The 17101-nt window shown below is 36.1% G+C and overlaps 1 protein-coding gene across 1 annotated transcript in view; it reads right to left on the reverse strand.

The window, feature by feature from the left end:
- Nucleotides 1–17101, reverse strand: part of LOC145662927 (suppressor of lurcher protein 1-like) — a 2696516-nt gene that overhangs the window by 1625489 nt on the left and 1053926 nt on the right. The window lies entirely within an intron of this gene.

Genomic DNA, 17101 nt, shown 5'->3' on the forward strand with positions numbered 1-17101 from the left:
TTTTCCATTATAGCACTGTTTATTTATCACACCACTAACAAGGGCTTCCCAGTGTTTTCTCATTAGTCTTGAGCCGCCCCAAGACAGAAGACTAACCGGCATTCGTCATACTTACAACTTTAATCGTTTTGTGTTGTGATGTCAAGTGCACTGCATTCATCATCATCATCATCGACTGTCGTTCTTCCAATTCGACGCTATTTGAATACCATTATTGCTTTATATATTTGTACATTCATTTCGTCGCATTCTTAGTACCTTCACTGTTCTTTATCACTTCACTTCATTATATATTTCATATATATTAGTTAGTTATATTTTTCTTGACTTCATTATATATTTCTTATATATTAGTTAGTTATATTTATCTTCCCTATGTTAATTTTTCTTTATATTTATGTTTTCTCTTAACTTATCAATATATATGTTGCTGTAATGTATTAGTGTCTTTGATATTTATTAATTATTAATCACCTGTATATTTCTTTACAGCTCAATGCCCAACTATAAGTAAAATAAAGGCACAATTGATGCAAACACACCCCATGCCAAAAGAGAGGGCGAAACCCTCTAGTGGCAGATTAATCTCATCCTCTGCTTTTGAAATAATAAAGATATTCCCCAAACCTGCCTCCCTCAAAAAAAAAAAAAAAAAAAAAAAAGTTAAACCGACCAGGTTTGACCTTGGAAGTTAATGGTCTTCAAAGAAGAAAGAATGCTTCCTGCTGTCCTGGAAGGGTGAGTATGGAGGGTGAGTAAGTGTCCTTCAGCCGTATGTTAATATTAATGGCAAAAGGTTAGTAATTAGCATACTACCACAAGTTTAGTTTAAATAAAAGGTACATTACGGGTACTTCTGATCTTCAATTACAGTTCGGCAATGAAACTACATACGTAAAAAGGTAAGTTAAATACAAGTAATCAAAGTGTAAGTACTTTGGAGGTTACATATGTTCAAAGGGCAATACAGTAAGTACACATAGTAATACTAGTTACAGGTAATGAGTATAAAAACAAAAACTAAGTCGTTTCAATGTTACATACGCAAAAAGGCAACAATGGAGTAATGAGACTACAGTCCGGTACAGCATAATTACATGTCAGTAATTGTACCTAAAGTACCGGTAAACAAAAGTCGTAATAATTCAAGTTCAATTAAAACATTTATTACTTCAACGAGAGTACTTAGAGTTCTTACAATATTCATTACTTCAACGACAGTATGTACATAGAGTATAAGTACTTTCAAGGTCAAAAATGGTCCATGGATGCAGATTACTCTACTGTCCTATAGAATTTCATTTTAATTGTGCAACTTGAGAGAGGGGGTATATATATATATATATATATATATATATATATATATATATATATATATATATATATATATATATATATATATATATATATATATATATATATATATATTTATGTGTGATGGAAAATGACCGATATTAGTGTCGACTCCATAGTTTTGCGGGTTGCTGAGATGAACAGTGACACTTCCGATACCCTTTAAGATCCAAATTCAGCCCCGAAACTTTGGGGAGGGGGAGATATATAAAAATGATCGAAAGTGACCGCTTCAGTAATAGTAAAAGATGACTGACTAAGGGAACATATTACTAATTTTCCTTATTTTAACCAAGCGAAGCGGGTAGTTGACGTTAGTATGTTATAATTTATATTTTTCCTAAGAATAGATATAACTATTTATCTATTATCTAGTAGTATATTTACCCTATTAACTTATACATTTCGATGATAAATAGAAGTTCATTTTGTTGAGAGGGAAGAGAGCATTTATGATAACACCACATTTCATTCATTTTCAAAACTTCTCTATACTCATATTATTTTAATGCTTAGATATCAAACCAATACACATTTTGCATATTATGAGAATAACACTTCCACTCACTCGTATGTATTGCATTGAGCATTCGAATTATTCAGATATCTCTCATTGCCTATATACAGGGAATCCATAAAGTCCTGCAGGAAAGTAAAACTCCAAAACTTCGAATCCTTTACGTTTAAGAGTATAAGTTTTTGGGGTTGGAAGAACGGAAGTTAAAGTTTTGTTCTGGCCACAATGCTCGATAACGTTTGCGGTGGTAATCACGTGGTTTAAAATGGCGTCTATTAAAGAAAAGGCACAATGTGTTTTGTGGTTTGCGGAATTAAAATCTTGCGTTTCAGTGCGGAGAAAGTTCCAAACAACGTATGAGAAAACACCCTCAGCAGATACAAGTATCAAGAGGCGGTACGAGAAGAAAGAAACGGGAAGTGTGTCAGATTTACCACGCAGTTGAAGGCCAGGAACGAGTGACGATGTGATTTACACGTTGCAGGACAGCGTAGCCAGGAGTCCAATGAAGTCGCTTAAACGTAGACCATTGGGACTGGGAATACCGAAGTCAACGTTACACAAGATCGTACGCAAGAATTTGAAGATCCGGCCCTATAAGTTAAAAGTTGTGCACGAGATGATAGAGGAAGACTGTAACATGAGAATGGAATTCTGTGAGTCAATGCTTACCCGCTTACAAGAAGATGGTGACCTTCTGTCTCGATTTCTGTTTTCAGATGAAACCACATTTCACGTGTCGGGAAAAGTGAACAGGCACAACTGCCGAATTTGGGGGTGGAAAATCTACGTGAATTTGAGGAGGACAAGAGGAGTAGTCCAAAAGTCAATGTGTGCTGTGCTGTTTCATTGGACCACATTATCGGCTCTTTTTTCTTAAAGGAAGAGACGGTAAATGGTAACAATTATCTGAACATGCTACAGACATTCCTTTTGCCAGAACTTACTAGGTTAGGCATCCTTAATGAGGTCCACATGCAACAGGATGGGGCACCGCAGCACTATGTGTTCAAGTTCGACAGTTTCGACAGGGTCGACAGTTCGAAAAATTTAAGGAGAGATGGATTGGCCGAAAAGGACCCGCACCTTGGCCTGCAAGATCACCAGATTTGTCGCCTAGTGATTACTGGCTGCGAGGACACGTGAAGACAAAGGTGTATTCGCATAAGCCAGCTAATATGCACAATCTCAAGAACAAAATAACTTATGTAATTTTGAACATTCCAGACGAGCACCGCCAACACGCAATTCTTGGTTTCCCAAAAAGACTGCAAGAGTGTTTGGACGTGAATGGTGCACAATTAGAGGTTTGGCGATGAACCTTAACAAGCTGAAACAAAACTTTAAACTTTTTTGTAAGTATATCAAAAAGTATTTGTTAATATGTTACGTAGTTTCCATATTATAGAGTTTTACTTTCCTGCAGGACTTTATTTACACCCTGTACTTACATCATACAGTAATATATATAGGGCTATATTGGAGCGTAAGATACAGTTTGTTTGTTTCTGGTACAAACTGATCAATGAGATGTTAATATCTTCAAGTGTAGTGTAATGATACTAATAATAGTGCAAACTACATAATTCAAATTGGTGTTTTAGTGTTGTATATTTAGTGTTGTTTTTTTAATGTTGTGATTGGTCATTTTTTATTGTGTATGAGGTGATTAGAAACACTTTTCAATGTTTTATTTTGTTCATTTACAAGGTACATTACTTCAGACTACTGAAAATAAATTTTTACTGACCTTACTGTTTTCAATACAAGAACTTGACGGAAGGTTACGGATTCAGCGTTATTTAAAAGCAAGGCTATCTTCACACACACACACACACACACACAATGTTATTAGCTCTATTTATACTAGATTTAGCTCAGTACGTAAGATAATTCACTAGCAGATACTAAATTCACTCATTTATCACCCCAAATTAGAAACTAGTACTACTATAAATCTTATATTTCAACATTACAACAATGGCATCGTCTTGTGCAGTTCGCAAGAGTACTGAAACACCAAGTATTGTGGACTATTTGTTGCTCCTTAAGATATTTAATAATATTTAAAATATTGTTATACTGTCGTTACGTTGCTATTCTTCTTTTGCTTTACCCCTTACGTATATGAATTCCATCATTACACCACGTTCACAACAGCAGCGAGCGTGATAGGCTCCTCTGTGTGTAGTACACAAGGGAAACGCGGGCATCTGAGGGGAGGAACTGCAGTTTCCTTAAGTTCAAATCAAGATCTGCATGAGCAGCGTTAACAGTTTACTAAACAGCATACATTGGAATTGAAATATAAAACTTGAATTGATTTTAACGTCCCTTTCAGCAGCAAGGCTATATGAGACGGGACCTGCAGATTAACGTGGAATCCGAACCACATGAGCTCCCTCCGGGAATCGAATTCTGGTCTCCCATGCCAAAGGCACTTACGCTAACCGCTTAACCACGAAGGAACTCTTCAAATATACGAGATAGCGGACGTTTGCAGTCTTGATACTAATGGAGATTCCGTTTAGTGTTTTGTGCAATTGATGATGAGGTGTAGAAAGAGAATGGTATACAACAAAATTTGTGAAAACCGTAGCAAATAATCCGACATTGACTTCAGAAACTGAAACTTGTTACCATATTAAAGAATATGAAAGCATTTAAAGGAGAAACCGTAGCTCCTTTCTCCTTTACTACTAAACATTTACTACTAAACATTTAGCTTCATATCTGTAGCCATTTTCGCGCGGAACAAGTTATTCCTTAGCTTTCTCTGTTGCTGGTCCTTACGGTCGGCCATATTTGTTTCGGCTCTCCTGCTTTTCCGTATTGCCCTCAGCCGCTATAAATTTGCATATGAACATAGTTTCACCACCTCTTCCATATCTGATACATGTCGTTCGGCAGCTCGAGTGCCCCAATTGTACACCTCCCTGGTCAGTGCATTAGCTATAGTATCAACAGAGAAAAAAAGTGAAAAATTTAGAAAAGTTATTGACAAGTTGATTACCCAGAAAAAGATGAGAAGCGATTTCATATACGAATAAAATGGAGTATTTGCTTATGAATTGGTATTTTTTATTGTATATATATATATATATATATATATATATATATATATATGGTTACTTTCATTGATTTTTATAGTTTTACTTACTTTGAATACTGAAAGAATTTTAGAATAGAATTTTCTAACGACTGTGCACTACCGAAAAATCATGTCACGAGACGCCCCTGCATTACAATGTCATTCTCTCATGTTTCACAATTTATTGAAACTTTGACTATAGAGTATTTGTGACGTAGTCAATGTGTGACACGTAGCTAAACAAACGTTAAACGATTTTTTAAACGTTTCTCTATATGTTCAAACTTTCACCCTACGTATATGGACGTCAATTTCACAGAGGAAACCAGTGACTGTTGTTTGACAATTCCAGCAATTATTCAAAAGCACCAACGACACAGAAAATGTTTACATTAACAACTGTATGGACCAGGTGTAGTATAAGACATTAACAGGTAGCAGTGTCGCGTGTACACCACGTTAACAAAGTTTGGTTTGTAAGGAGTGATATTTGTTTACAATTAATATCGAAACCAGAAGTAGCAGATTTCTATCACTTCTGGTTTCAGTAGTGGTCCCAGTGATAGGTACGGACAATTTTATCGGAGGGGGAGGGGGTACTGCAAAAACACTGGGATCCCTTATGGAGCACGATCGGAGATTTGCACGAGGAGTAATTTCGTAGTTTCGGGAGGGAACTCTTTCGCACAGCATGCCTGTGGTTCGGAATACTCCTCATTCACGTGAAATAATGCTGTGGTAATATCAAACTCATGGGCGACACTTGTCACACTTCGTCCTTTCATGATGATTCATGAAGTTTCATGACGATTCTTCCCGTACGAAATTATCCAAATATTGTCTGGGTCATCTTGTTGTGAGTAACATCACCACAATTCTCCTTAAAGGATCTCTGACTGAGTCACACTGTTTCGTCATTTCATAAAATTACTTTGTTTAGGATGCATGCTTATTCGGTGCTACGGTTCTACCCTATTCGGTGCTACGGTTGTACTAATGTCACGTAATGCAACATCTTACATCTGTATAAGTGTAGGAGACTTCTGGCAACATGCATCCATTCATGAAGTGTTGGACACTAATGTATATAAAGGGATACACCAAACTCTGTAAAGCACTTTTTTAATGTTTGTTTTGTTTTACTTAAGAATAATAGATGGCAATCAATCACATAACTTACTTTATGAAAGTAATTTGTAAACTAATTATTAAGTAAAAGCAAAGGATATAGCTTATATATTTTAGTTCCTTTGCAAGAATAAAGAATACTAACCTCTTTGAAAGAGACACTTGCGTTTTCTAAGACAGAAGCCAGCCTGCACAAAGCCCACTGAAATAACTAAAGTTCTCTAGAATAGTTAGGAGTTTATGGTTATAGGGTCGAAGTAAGGAATCACTGATATGGATTGGTCTTAAAATGTTATAGTTTTGTGTAGAAAGAGAAAACCATAAGGAGCAAACGTAATTTAGTTGTTTCTGCTTGCACATGCAAGTGATTGACATGTCCACGGATAATAAAAACCGTAAACAGTAGTGGTGGATCTAGGCTGGGGTCGGGGGCTACGCCCCCAGTTTTTTAAATGACAAAACAATTTGAGCTATTATTTATATGTATTTTTGAAAGTTTATAGTAAACGCATGATTTACCCATCAGTCTGGATTCTGACTCCCCCCGCCCCAAGTCTTTACCTTTTAGTTCCGCCTCTGGTTAGCAGCGAAAGAATTTGCATCACTACCGCCAAAACAATCACAATGAATAAAAAATATCACATCTAGGAACCCCAAAGAATATATTTGCAACCACTGTTGCTACAGTCTTAGCTCTTGAGTGGGCTGAAAAATAGTACCAAATTGAAACAAAAAGGGCTGAATTCATTATTTTATACCAGTGGAATACATAGCTCTACAACACGAAACTAAGAGGTAAAATTCTAGAACACTCCTTCCCCCTCTTCTGTTCAAATCAAGAAAGTGCTCTTTTTAAAAATATCTAAACAAGAGGACCCCGAACAACCGTGGAAGTAGATGAAACTTTTCTCGCACGTAGGGAGTATAACAGAGGCCGCATATTAAATGGGAAAACAGTTATCTTCTTTACGTATTGTAAGGAAACCAAACGCGCCTCTATTTCAAAGTGAGCAATAAACCAAAACCATTTGGTATTATGGCCATATATGAAAAAAATATATAACGAGGCCATATATGAAAAGAGGAACAAATGAATCATCTTCGAGTTCGTGTGTTATAAAATATTATGAATTACGAATTTTCCACACAAAATTCGTAGCGTTATGCGGTGCAACGTCACAGAATAAACGTTCAACAGCATTTTTTAAGAGTCCAATACACAGTGACAAGTATTTGTTAAATGGTGCTGAATTGGGTAGAATTGTACCAACTTTTTCACAAAAGGGGCTGAAAATGCCAGCGTGGTACCAAAAGGGCTAAATCTGGTACAATTGTACCAAGTGTGGCAACACTGTTTGCAACCACAGAGGGGACGAGTATTTCAACTTATAGCCCAGTCAATAAAGGCTTTTGCAAGGAAAAAATTTGGGTAAAGCTGATTTTCTCCCAAGTGATAGACCACTATGAGAGGAACATTTTCCCAAAAGTCCCCGCCCCTCCCCTTGGAGCTTCTCCCCCCACGCCCCCTCAAAGTTAAAAAATGGGTGTTTTAGAAAAAAGGCCATATCTTCAAAACTAATGGACATATTGACATGCTTCTTTTTTTCTCGTAATCTGTAAAATATGCTCTACAATTTCGTATTCCTTAAAGTTTTTCATAAACCTAATGGTTTCTTGGCAATTTTAACCTAAAGAGTAAAAATGAAAAAAATCGCCCGCGCCATTTTGTTTTTCCTCTTATATTTCCTTAGTGAGTTGTGATATGGAAAAATGTTTCAAATAAATCTTAAAGAGCATAAAATTATCTTTCCAACGGTGTATATATTGTGGGGGTTACTCTTAAAATTAGCCATGTAGCGAGGTAAGTTTGAAGACGAGCGGGCTTAAATTTTCGCCTCAAATATCAGTCACCATGTTTCATTTCGAAAGAAAAAAAAAATAATAATAACAAAGCTTTCTTTTTCAAATAATAAACCACTGCATTGTTAGAAAAGCATTTTTGTTTAGTCCTACCTCCCCTGTGAAGCTTTAACCCTTACTCTATCCCCATTACCATTCCAAATTTAAAAATAAGCGTTTCTGACAAAAGGTATTATCTCCAAAACTATTCAACACACTGATAATTTTCACATTCTTTTTTATTCTTAAAAAGTGATAAAATTATTTTATTTTATTTTCTATTTTTTTATAAATCTAATAATTTCTAAATAAACAAATAAACTATAAAAATTTGAAATATTTTGTTTGCTCTTCCTTTCTCTATTTTTTGCCTTGGGTCTTAGTCAATTAGCGTATGAAATTATATCTATAACATTTTTTATTATGTTTACATCTTAATTTTGAACATGTTCGCTATGCTTACTGCACTATTTTCAACTTAATCTTCCGTAGCTATACAGTATACTATTTAATTTTCGGATGATGATTCTACAAGTTCTTCCTCGGAATAGAAATGTGAATTTAGGCAAGACAGCCCATACAGTGCTCACACATTGCAGAGCAATCTATTTCAGTTATTTTACATTTACAGTATTGCCTACATCCTTGCTTGCACGAACATGATATTATGTACAAAAGCTCGTCTGGTGCAAATGGCTGGGATGTGGGAATAGGTTTCAATGTCTTTTTGGAGCGTCCGTTTTCTTTAATTAATTCTATCCTCCAACCCCATTCTGTGTCAGGAAGTTTATTTCCTAACCATTTCTATACTTGCAAAAATACTCTGAGCGAATGTTCATTACACGCTTCAGAAGTTGGAGGTAGTTTTGCCAGGTCAAAGTTAGATCTTAGTGAACTTTTCTTTGTGAAAGATCGGGCTTCATTCAAATTTGAGTATTTTCCCAAATCATACAAAGCCAAAACTAATTTTTCACCAGTAGATAATATTTCTCCTTTAGATTTTGAAATATCCAAAAACACTCTGGCCCAGTTTTGAAATTCCGGTGATTTGAGCATATTTATTACTTTTAATTTGCCCATACCATAAAAACACGATGTCGTGTCACATCCTGTAAACGCATGACAGAACAAAAGTAGTTGCCGGCAATCTCCAAACTTTTCAATCAATGTTTCGATCCTGAAGTACCGTGTGTTCGGAGTCACACCATCTTTCTCTTTACAGAAGTAAACAAAAGCACTTTCTTTCTCAGGAGACAAAGCAGAAAATAAGACTACCAGGTCAGTATCAGATCCTACAACAATAACTTTTGAAGCAGTTTTCAACTGTTGAATGGCCGCCATTACAATGTCAACATCTGCGTCTTCCTCTGCTGTAATTACAGTCAATCCCCGTTTCACGAGTTCAGACCCCAGGGCCAACGATAATCTCTTCTTATTGTTTCTATTACCTAAGAACTCGTCTTTTCCCGTGGCACAGACTGTGTTTTGACAAAAAATTATGTCTTGTGAAGATTTTTTCGCCGCTCTTCTGTTTTGTTCTTCACTTTTCGTGGTAGGCTTACTAGGGTAGCCATCAAAAACAACGATAGATTTTTGACCATATTTATTAAAAACATGTGTACAATAGTTCTCTAAGACAGCTCCAAAGGTACAATTTTTTGGTCATGGCAGATGGTGAAGAAGAAACCCCCCGTCTACAATATATGTTGCATCCTTTACATCTAGTTCTTCGATGATTCCTTCTTCAAAAACTTTCATCAAGGATGATTTTGTACCTTTTCGAAGAGAAAATTCGTCAAACGGAGCTGGTGGGCGTACTGCCAATTCATATTCGAAATATGTCTTTAATTTGCTGGCGCTATCACAGACACACAATATCCGATTAAAAAGCTGTTGAGAATTGATATTGACCTCTTTTGATTTTACTCTTGCTGACTTCTGTGCTGCCTGTGTCTTCACCTTTTCTGTGCAGTTTGAGTTCTTGGAAATTTTTACCTTTAATTTTGTTCATGGTAGACAAACCAACATCGTATGCTTGATCACAGTTTATTGAATCATCACAAACAAACCCAGTGGCCAAAGAGACCAGTTCACCAGACAACTTTGTAAAAGGATTGTGTTCTTGTAACCAAGCTGTAAACTTCTGTAAGTCTGACAAGTCTTTCTTCTTTCTGGATTCTCGTAGTTACACGTGCTGTTCGCTAAACTGCATTGCTGTTCCGAAAAAATCTTCTACAGCCTCATGGACTTTGAGAAAGAATGGTGTTCCAAGTACCCATTTTGAAAGAGTATTGTCAGTAATGCCACGGCCATGTGTCAGTCCTCCAACAGATTTCATGGGCCGCATCAAATCTTGTTCTATGCACATATCAGACCACGTTCCTGACCAGTACTTGCCTTTGCGCCTAATAGTGAAGAATCCTTTCTCCTTAAAAAGAACTAGTTCTTGATTTGTGAGTTTTGATTCAAGTTTGCACATCTCTTGTGCATACAAGTGGGCGGATTTAGCATAGGGGAGATGTCCGGCAGCATGAAAATATGAGAGAATTTGAATTGTTGTATTCATATGTAAATCCCAGTTTCCTGATCTTTCTGCAAAGATAAACAGCATTATAAGGTCAATGCACCTAAGGAGATTAACCCACAGCTTAATTGTTCTGCTTAAAGTTCTAATTTCCTGCAAGAAATCGTTAAATTTGCTCAAAGCTTCTTTAACAGCTAGAACATCTTGTTCATTTAAAATCTTTTCAAGAAGATCTTTAGAAATATTTTCCAAATATGCAAGAGAGCCATTTATTTCAGGAAAACTGCTCTTCATCACTTTAACAATCGCACAAGCAGTAAGGTTATATGCTCGGACAGCTCTTGCGTATGCGTGACCATTCAAATGTGGTTCACAGTCAGTTTACCGTAAACTGTAGCTCATAGGTCTTCCAAACCACTCCCTTCCATTATCTTTCCAATAGCACCCATAAAAGACATTAATAGATGGAATCCTCCTAGCCTCAGAATAATTTTTGACACTTCACTGTTGGAATTTGCTGACGCTACAATTTCAGCCGCCCTTAAAAACAATCGTTGATCGAACGTAACAATACAGGCACGGCGTTGCTTCTGATATTGTTCTGCAGCATAACTGAGAGCAGAGAAAATTGTTGATGGATTGCTGGGATCCATGTTTATAAAGGGAATTCCTAATCTTCTCTTCTACTCATTACGGAGGTCATGAATCCATTCCACCCAGGCTGCATATCTGCGCCTGCAATCCACAAAACATTCATTGGAAATATGGGGTGTACCGTTCGACATTCAATTCCTCTGGTAACTTTCAAGTCATTAAAATCTTCCACAAAAATATTGGAGAACCCACTACGGTGACTTTTTTTTTGGCATACGAAAGAATACGAATAGTTTCAGGATTAAATGTTCCCAACGGAGTTCGCTTCACCTCCACTTCTGTTTTAACACATTTACTTAGTGTTATGCATTTTATCCCTCCATGATATTTGAGGCGAAAATTTGAGCTCGCTCGTCTTCAAACTTACCTCGCTACATGGCTAATTTTAAGAGTAACCTCCACAATATATACACCATTAGAAAGATAATTTTATGCTCTTGAAGATTTATTTGAAACATTTTTCCATATCACAACTCACTAAGGAAATATAAGAGGAAAAACAAAATGGCGCGGGCGATTTTTTTCATTTTTTACTCTTTAAGTTAAAATTGCCAAGAAACCATTAGGTTTATGAAAAACTTTAAGGAATACGAAATTGTAGAGCACATTTCACAGATTACGAGAAAAGAAGAAGCATGTCAATATGTCCATTAGTTTTGAAGATATGGCCTTTTTTCTAAAACACCCATTTTTTAACTTTGAGGGGGCGTGGGGGGAGAAGCTCCAAAGGGAGGGGCGGGGACTTTTGGGAAAATGTTCCTCTCATAGTGGTCTATCACTTGGGAGAAAATCAGCTTTACCCAAATTTTTTCCGAACTTGGATGTTTTTTGACCTTCATTGACTGGGCTATTAGTCTTGTAGCAGTAAAAGTTAAAAGTTATTAAGGAAAGCTAACAAAATCGCATTATACAAAGAAGTTCTAAAATCTTACTAGCGTTTAACAAAAAATAAACAAAAGTCTTCAAATGTTAGACATACATCAATCAACATATCTTATTGAGCTATACGTACAAAATTATATGCAGTAGTATATAACGTCATACATAGATTTGAGAAAATGGAGGAAAATCAATAAATTTATTAATTTATAAATTGATACTATATGACATCTATGGAGCTCTTGCTGAGTTGGAGCAATTCAAATATCTTTGAAGTATGCTCTTTACTATAGCACTAACACAACTGTATGATTAACGAAGTAAGCCTGAGAGTATCATTAAATCTTAAATCTTAGTTTTTGTTAAAATATAGCGTGTCCGGAACTGACGGTTTTTAAAAGTGTATAGTTTTAATATAGTCAGAGATACAGAAGAAAAAAAAAACATTCATATTCAAGGAAAACATAAAAAGTTTTGTTTAGCAAATTTTCATAATTGAATAAGTACCGGTGACGGCGCTAGTATCGCCGATAAACAAAAATGGCATCGGCAATCGAATGCGTGTGGTGGTTTGCAGAGACAAAAAGTGTTTTTCAAGTTTTTCCTGTGGGGGTATGTGAAAGACTTTGTGTATTCTGGTGAAAAGGTGCGTAACCTTGATGAACAGAAGAACCGTATTAGGAATGCGATTGCTTCAGTAACACCTCAGATGCAGGCACGTAGCCAAGGGGGGGTCCGGGGGCCCGGATCCCCCCTTCGAGACTAGAAATGAAAAAAAAAATTAAGGAAGGATGAAACAAAATGAAATGAGAAAAAGAACGATCAGCATTAAAAATAAAAGGCTACCGCAAGCTTTACTCTTTTGAGGATATTTGTATTACTTGCAATACATGGTGGCGAGGTGAGTGAGATAACCTGGAAGAGTCAGGAAATTTGAAATTTCTAGAAAAGTTACGGAATTCTCAGAATTTCTGCTACTAGTCAGGAAGATTTCAAGCTTCCGAAAGCATAGTGCCGTTGTGTAACAGCGTGGACATTTTTTATCATAATTTTTCGTCATCGCATCCTTGCAGTATCAAACATGTTATTTCAAAAACAATTTTCTACTTCTCCTTTAACCTGTGATTTGGAACAGACAGTAGTTGACGGAATAATAAAAACAAAAATTTATGTGGAAAAAAGTTTTTAACAGTTGATTCAACAGAGAAAGGAACGTAGATATTGTAAAATATTTTACAAGACATTATTGAGTATATATTTTTTATAATAGTTGAGGTCATAATGAAAGGAAAATTGTTATATTTGAATACAGAGAGGAAGGACGTAAATATTGTAAAATCTTTTTCAAAACGTTTTTTTATTATTTTACTCGAGATTTCTTCATAGTTTGTTATTAAAATACTTACCAACATATTCTCATTTTATTGTTCTAATTAACCAGTATTTGTTAATAGTAAAGTAGTTTAGATTGATCGAGCTTTTGGGCCTTCAGAATTTCATGTCTGGTCTCCCCCTCCCCCCGTTACGAAATCCTGGCTAAACGAAAAAAATATATGTTACAGTAAAATAGTTTACAATGATCTAGCCCCTGGAATGATGACCACAGTATTTCATGTCACGGTCCCCCCACCTTCACGAAATCCTGGCTACGTGCCTATCAGATGTTAGAGAATATGTGAAGAGAGATTGAGTTCAGGCTAGATATTGTAAGAGTTACAAATGGAGCTCACGTGGAGTTACACTGAGTTAAAATGATTTGTAAGTAAGACCAAATAAACTTTTTGAGTTCTCCTTTAAAATGCATTTTTTTTCCTTCTCAATCAGTGACCATATTAAAACTATACACTTTTAAAACCCGTCAGTCCCATTCGGGACACCCTGTAAAATATTTTCCAAATAAAAGATATATCATTCGCTTATTCGCTAGATCATGTTGAGCTAATTAAAATAAACTGCGTTGAGAATACTTTTTTTTTATGAGTAGTTTTCGAATTGAGGAAACGAGCTTTTGTGGCGTTAAAACATATGTCCTTTAAAACCAATAATAAATTATGTATTTGTTTAATCTTCCCAGAAGAAAATATTATTTACCAATACCATAATGAAGAGTTTAAGGAAGGTATATCTGACTAACCTAACATCAAAAAATGTGTCGTTGTACATTCGAAAACGATTTATTAAGACTCTGGTATGGAGCATGGCGCTTTACAGATCAGTGACGTGGACATTGAGAAAAGCTGAAATATCCAAGCTGGAAGCATTTTAAATGGTAGTGTTGGCGCAGAATGATGCGCATATCATAGACCGAAAGGAAAAGAAATGAAAACAAACTAAAAGGACGTCAATAAAGGACAACAGATCTTGAAGATAATAGGAAAAAGCCGAAACAGCATGCTTGGTCATCTTATTCACCACTTCGATTCGATCACCTTCGTGTTTATAGAGGGAAAAGGCAGAAGGAAAACCAGGAAGAGGAAGACCAAGGATAGAATATCTAAATACAGTTACGAAGAAGACCTTATATATAGCTCAGCTCAAAGTATAAAACAGCTCTCCCAAGGGAGAAAAAAGTTTTAAAATTTCCATGTTGCCCGTCAGCCTATTGTTGAAGTAAGAAAGATCAGATCCACCTGAATAAGTGTCATGATTCTTATACGGAATGAATTTTTAGGTTTACAAGAAAAATCATTTCTTCTCGATTCTCTCAAAAACTATGCATGAGGTTTTACAATGACGCATGTCATTTTGTTTAATAAAATATAGGCCTATAGATTAATATATGTCCCATCTTTGGACATAATTTCGTTTAATGCTAATAGACAAATATTGTAGAATTTATTCACTATAGATGTAGCAAAATACACTTTTAGCTAACAGGTTGTTGAATATCTTTCCTAACTGCGGCACACGTCTGCTCGTAATATACAGGAAACACTACTGATTCCTCTGATTTGATGACCAAAACCATTTTGTAACTTATCATACTCATAACATATCACTCACTTTATTCAGAGCTTCACTCGCTATAAGAGCTGAAGGAAAAGTGTTCAAAACATATTCTGGTTATTATTTTTTTATTATTTCAGTGCCGTAGAAAGATACCAAGTCATGAAGTTATACAAAATTAAACAATAGGCTTGCCAACCACAAGATAAATTATCTTGATATACGAAAATTTAATCTTTACTGCTATACACGATTACGCCCTTGCGATAATAGGTGAATATATAATAATTTTAGAACGCATACTGTTTGGCAGTTTTTAGATGTGCATTAAATAATTATAAATCACACACACTGAGGTTTTCAGCAATCATTCCCGTTAAAATAAATCTATAACGATTCGAGACTTAACAAATACCAACCCTGTATTCATTCTTTAAATTCAATTACGTTTACTAGGGGTGGAGTAGTGTTAATAATTACAATTCCTGGGTCCTTTGACGTGGATTACAGTGGATCAAGTAGTCCAAATAGTTCCCATCAAAGTGGATGGGCGATAAGAATGTGAGGCATCGCTCAGATCATACATTCCACTTCGGAACCTATGAGACCATTTCCAAGCCGTCCTTTCAGCAAATAACATCCTCTCCATTCATGGTACAGATCTGTCTTATGCACTAGAACCTTTGTTAAACTCGTACAGGACAATACGTTGGAGATGGCCCTACTTTTCATCTTGACATACCATACTTCGGATCCTAAAAATTAAAAAAATTGAGTAGCCTCAGCCAAACCACAAATACTCGTAGTGTTACCCCTATTACTGATACCACAGCTACAATTTAATATAGTCTTTATATCAATGCCATCATCACTGAAGTTTGAAAAAAAAAAACTGAAAATGGGACAGCACGGATTAATGAATCAACCCATTACAATGGTATCCGCTACAAACTTACTTGTTTAGGAATCGAACTTTTGCTTTCATTGTTCGGGGTTCAATCCCTAGTGTAAGTTGCCTCGGATACAAATATTATATTTGTCCCCCATTCTACTTTGAATAGTACATCCAGTCTCATTACGTAGCTTGGTACTGAAAAGGGATATTAAACTTGTATCACCCAAATATTTCTAGGCCCTCCTTGCTAGTCTAGTGGCTAGCGCGTGTCTCTTTGATGCACGTGGTCCTGGCTTCTATATCCGGTGGGAGAGCATTAAAATAATTTGAAAGCATCATGGTGTTTCGGATTTCAGCTTAAAACTATAAATCCACGTCTCATGTAGCCTCGGTGCTAAGAAGGAATACTGACAAATAAACGAACTTTCTTTCAGACACATCAATGCTCTGTAGGGAGTACAGTAGAGTCCCGATTACTTGGCCTAATGTAGATCAAAGGGTGGCCGAATTTGTAAAAATGCCAGGTTATCGGAAATGGAGTTAAAAAAGGATAAGTACGAGTGTTTCCTCAGAAAATACAGTACTGTACTTGGTACTTGATGGTTGATTAAGAATACAACAAAAAACAGGTAGACTGAGCGGCTGTGCGTGCGCAGGCGCGAGACACGTAGTGGAGGAGTGGGAGTGTGACGCGACAAAAAGGAATGCAGGAAGATGCACATGTCCCCCACAATCTTCGAACTGGGGGGACTGTCCCCCCAAATAACCTTATTTGTAATGTATTTGTTGTAGAGAAATGTGACGATTTGTGTTCACAGCATTGTTTTTCAATTCATAAATATTTTGCACATCACTTAAAGAAAAAAAAATTATAAGAACGGTCTTACCTGTCCCCCTTCTCCCAATGTTGAAGACAGATTTACGCCGATGGGAACATGAGACACACGCACGTGGGCAATGGATCTGCGTTCGGGGTATTTTCGCTCTGCCAGATTGGGGCCGAATAATCTGGACTGCCGATTTATGGAGTGCCGAGTTTTATGGCCTTTACTTTATATACTGAAATTCAAGTCAGATTTCATTAAAAATATTTCACCTTGCTCAAGCAAGAATAAAAGAAATGTTTTTACCAAGTATATTAAGTATAATTGTACATCCACAGAGTAAACCGAACTCATATTTCAGATTATACTTATCACTCAACAAAAGCGAAAT

This window comes from Thermobia domestica, chromosome 10 (assembly GCF_964235325.1).
Source record: "Thermobia domestica chromosome 10, izTheDome1.hap1.1, whole genome shotgun sequence".
Classification (NCBI taxonomy): Eukaryota; Metazoa; Arthropoda; class Insecta; order Zygentoma; family Lepismatidae; genus Thermobia; species Thermobia domestica.